Genomic DNA, 4,677 nt, shown 5'->3' on the forward strand with positions numbered 1-4,677 from the left:
AGAACAAAATGATAGAAGCTGTTAAAGGATCCACTTCATTGAAGGCAATGAAATGAACACAAATGAGAGAAGGGCCTAAATCTGATGTGGTTACGTTTCTAATGACCTGGATTGAAGACCAGACACAGAAGCATATCCCTCTCAGCCACATGACAAGCACTGACAAAGCAAAGTTTGTTTGTGATGTTGAAAAGAAGGACTGGATCCAACTACAGTGTGGAATTTACTGCTAGCTCTGGGTGGCTTAAACTATTCAAGAATCGTTATTCATTACATAATGTGAAAGTGAGTGGTGAGTCTGTAAGTGCTGATGTGAAGGCAGCTGAAGAATTTTTGGAAACTCGAGATAAGCTGATTGTGAGGAAAATTACTTGCAGGAGCAAATCTTTAATATGGATGAAACCTCCTATTCTGAACATGGATGCCTGAAAGTACTTTCATTTATAAAGAGGCCAAGTTAATGCCAGGTTTCACGGCTTTTAAGGACAGAATAACAGTCTTGCTTGAGAGCAATGTGGCAGGTTACAAACTGAAACCCTTTGTGACCTGGAACAGGGAGAACTTCAGGGCCTTTCAGCTTATCAATAAATGCATGTTGAGGCCTGGCATGGTGGCCCACACCTGTAATCCCAGCACTTTGGGAGGCCGAGGGAGGAGGATCTCTTGAGCCCAGGAGTTCAAGGCTGTAGTGAGCAATGATCATGCCACTGCATTCCAGCCTGGGTGACAGAGTGGGATCCTGTCTTTTAAAAAACAAACAAAAGGCTGGGCGTGGTGGCTCACGCCTGTAATCCCAGCACTTTGGGAGGCCAAGGTGGGTGGATCACGAGGTCAAGAGATCGAGACCATCCTGGCCAACATGGTGAAACCCCATCTCTACTAAAAATACAAAAATTAGCGGGGCATGGTGGTGCATGCCTGTAATCCCAGCTGCTCGGGAGGCTTAGGCAGGAGAATGGCTTGAACTCGGGAGGTGGAGGTTGCAGTGAGCTGAGATCATGCCACTGCACTCCAGCCTGGCAATAGAGCGAGATTCCATCTCAAAAAATAAATAAATAAATAAATAAAAAATAAAAAATTAAAACAAAAAAAACCAAGCACACGCTGCCAGTGTACTTCAGGAGCAATGAAAAGTCATGGAACCTCTGCTTCCAAGGTGCACTCCTGAATTGCTATGCCAGCACAGTGGAGAAGTATTGTTTGGGGAAGAACATACTTTCCAAGATTTTGCTTATTGTTGATAATGTTCCCAAACGTCTACCTTTTACTGGTGATCTTCATCCCGGTATCAGAGTAGTGTTTCTGCTTTCAAATACCACCTCTTTGATCCAACTAATGGATCAAGGAGCTGTAGCAGCTTTTAAGAGCTACTACTGTATTAGTCCGTTTTCACGCTGCTGATAATGACATACCCCAGGCTGGGTAGTTTATAAAGAAAAAGAGGTTTAATGGACTCACAGTTCCACGTGGCTGGGGAGGCCTCACAATCACGGTGGAAGATGAAAGTCACATTTTACCTGGCGGGAGACAAGACAGAATGAGAACCAAGAGAAAGGACTTTTCCCCTATAAAACCATCAGATCTTTTTTTTTTTTTTTTTTGAGTCCGCGTCTCGCTCTGTTGCCCAGGCTGGAGTGCAGTGGTGTGATCTCAGCTCACTGCAACCCCCACCTCCTGGGTTCAAGCAATTCTCCTGCCTCAGCCTCCCCAGTAGCTGAGATTACAGGTGCGCACCACCACACCCGGTTAAGTTTTGTATTTTTAGTAGAGGTGGGGTTTCACCATATTGGCCAGGCTGGTCTCAAATTCCTCACCTCAAGTGATCTGGCTGCTTTGGCCTCCCAAAGTGCTGGGATTACAGGCATGAGCCACCGTGCTCGGCCCCATCAGATCTTGTGAGATTTATTCACTACCATGAGAACGGTATGGGGGAAACCACCCCATGATTCAATTATTTCCCACCGGATTCCTCCCACAACACGTGAGAATTATGGGAGCTACAATTCAAGATGAGATTTGGGTGGAGACACAGCCAAACCATATCTGCTACCCAAGGAAGACCTTTACCCAGGCTATTACTGCAAGTGAGAGAGACACTAAGAAGACACTGACATAATTCTAGAAGGATTACAATGTTTACGACTGCATCAAGGACCTTGCTTGGGACTGGGCAATGTCATCAAGGCATGTCTGCATGGCATCTGGAAGAAGAAACTGAATAGGTTTGTTCATGACTTCAAAGGATTTGCCAAGGATAAGAAGGTTGCAAAAAATCAACATAGCTGTGGTTGGAGATGGCAAATAACTTTAACCTTGGTGTGGATGAGGATGCCATTGAGGAGGTCCTAGAGGTGGTTCCTAAGGAACCGATGAATGAGGGGTTGTTGGAACTGGAACAGGAACACATAGCTGAAGAACAGACAAGAGAAAAGGAAACTGCAGAAGAAAAAGAACTTCCAAGAAAATTCACAGTGAAGGGCTTAGCAAAAGCTTTTACAGACCTCAACCAGATCCTTTAAAAGCTTGGAAAGATGGGCCGGGAGCAGTGGCTCAAGCCTGTAATCCCAGCACTTTGAGAGGATGAGGTGGATGGATCACGAGGTCAGGAGATCGAGACCATCCTGGCTGACACGGTGAAACCCCGTCTCTACTAAAAATACAAAAAATTAGCCAGGTGTGGTGGTGGGCGCCTGTAGTCCCAGCTACTTGGGAGGCTGAGGCAGGAGAATGGCGTGAACTCAGGAGGTGGAGCTTGCAGTGAGCCGAGATCATGCCACTGCACTCCAGCCTGGGCGAGAGAGCGAGACTCCGTCTCAAAAAAAAAAAAAAAAAAAAAAAAGTTTGGAAACATGGACCCCCTGACAATGAAAGGTTTTCCTTAATAGAGAGGAACGTTTATGGTGCAGTATTTGCTGACAAGAAAATCTACGATGAAAAAAGAAACAGGTCCAGGTGCAATGGCTCACACTTGTGATCCCAGCACTTTGGGAGGCCAAGGCAGGAGGATTGCTTGAGCCCAGGAGTTCAAGAGCCTGGACAACATAGTGAAACCCCATCTCTACAACAAAGTAAAAAGATTAGCTGAGCATGGTGGCACATGCCTGTAGCTTCAGCTACTTGGGAGGATGAGATGGGAGGATCACTTGAGCCCAGGAGGTTGAGGCTGCAGTAAGCTGTGATTGTGCCACTGCACTCCACTCCAGCCTGGGTGACAGAGTGAGAATCTGTGTCCAAAAAAAAAAAAAAAAAACAAAGGAAAAGGAAAAAGAAACAAACCAAGCAAAGCACCATGTATTTTTTCAGAGTGATACCTTCTCGAGAAGAGCCTCAGGCAGGTCCTTTAGGAAGTATTCCAGAATAACGCATTGATATTGTAGGAGATGACGGCCCCATATGTGTTACTGCCCTTAGAGACCTTCTGGTGGGATGAGATGTGACGGTGGAAGGTGGGAGACAGTGATATTGATGATCTGGACCCTGTGTAGGCCTAGGCTAATGTGTATGTTTGTGTCTTTTTTTTTTTTTCAGGCTTAATCACTTTATTTTTCTTGTATAAAAACCCTATGTTGTAGCCACAGCTGGAGCCTGGGTCCACTGCACCGAGACTCTAGTGTGGGTCTTGACGAGGTGGTCAGTGAATTCCTGATAGGGAGACTTAGTGAATACAGTCTCCTTCCAGAGGTCGGGGGTCAGGTAGCTGTAGGTTTTAGAGATGGCATCAAAGGTGGCCTTGGCGAAGTTGCCCAGGGTGGCAGTGCAGCCCTGGGCTGAGGTGTAGCAGTCATTGATACCAGCCATCATGAGCAGCTTCTTGGGCACAGGCGCTGAGACAATGCCAGTGCCCCTGGGTGCAGGGATGAGGTGCACCGGCACAGAGCCGCAGCGGTCTGTCATCTTGCAAGGGACGGTGTGGGGCTTGCCAATCTTGCTCTCCCAGCAGCCTCTGCTTATGGGGACAATGGAGAGCTTGGCCAGTATGATGGCCCCGCAGATGGCAGTGGCCACTTCCTTGGAGCACTTAATACCCAGACCGACGTGGCCATTGTAGTCCCCGATGGCAACAAACGCCTTGAACCTGGTGCGCTGGCCCGCACGGGTCTGCTTCTGGACCGGCATAATCTTCAAAACCTCGTCCTTGAGAGAAGTCCCCAGGGAAAAGTCAATGATCTCAGATTCCTTAATGGGCAGGGAGAAGATATAGATCTCCTTCAGGGACTTGATCTTCATGTCCTTGAGCAAGCGGCCCAGCTTGGTGACGGCATCCACTCCTTATCCTCAGCTTTGCCTCCGCGAGCTCCGCAGCCTTGGCCCCGGCCGCGTCCACGGCCGCGACTCCGGCCCCCGATGCCACTGCCGAAGCCTCCGCGGAAGCCACCATTGTTCCCCATTCCAGTGCCCCCAGGGCCTCCGGGCCCCCGCGCTGCACCGGCATCATCCGCCATTTGTTTTCTCGGATAAGAAGGTTTGTGTCTGTTTTTAACAAAAAGTTTAAAATATAAAATGTTTATATATTTATTTATTTTTGAGATGGAGTCTTTCTCTGTTGCCCCGGCTGGAGTGCAGTGGCGTGATCTCAGCTCACTGCAACCTCTGCCTCCCGGGTTCAAGCGATTCTCCTGCCTCAGCCTCCCAAGTAGCTGGGATTACAGGTACCCATCACCACGCCCGGCTAATTTT

The 4,677-nt window shown here is 48.0% G+C and overlaps 1 pseudogene; it reads right to left on the reverse strand.

The window, feature by feature from the left end:
* Window positions 1-444: 444 nt before the first annotated feature.
* LOC100979641 (small ribosomal subunit protein uS5-like) lies at window positions 445-4,450 on the reverse strand (annotated as a pseudogene).
* Window positions 4,451-4,677: the final 227 nt, after the last annotated feature.

The sequence above is a fragment of the Pan paniscus genome, chromosome 15 (assembly GCF_029289425.2).
Source record: "Pan paniscus chromosome 15, NHGRI_mPanPan1-v2.0_pri, whole genome shotgun sequence".
Classification (NCBI taxonomy): Eukaryota; Metazoa; Chordata; class Mammalia; order Primates; family Hominidae; genus Pan; species Pan paniscus.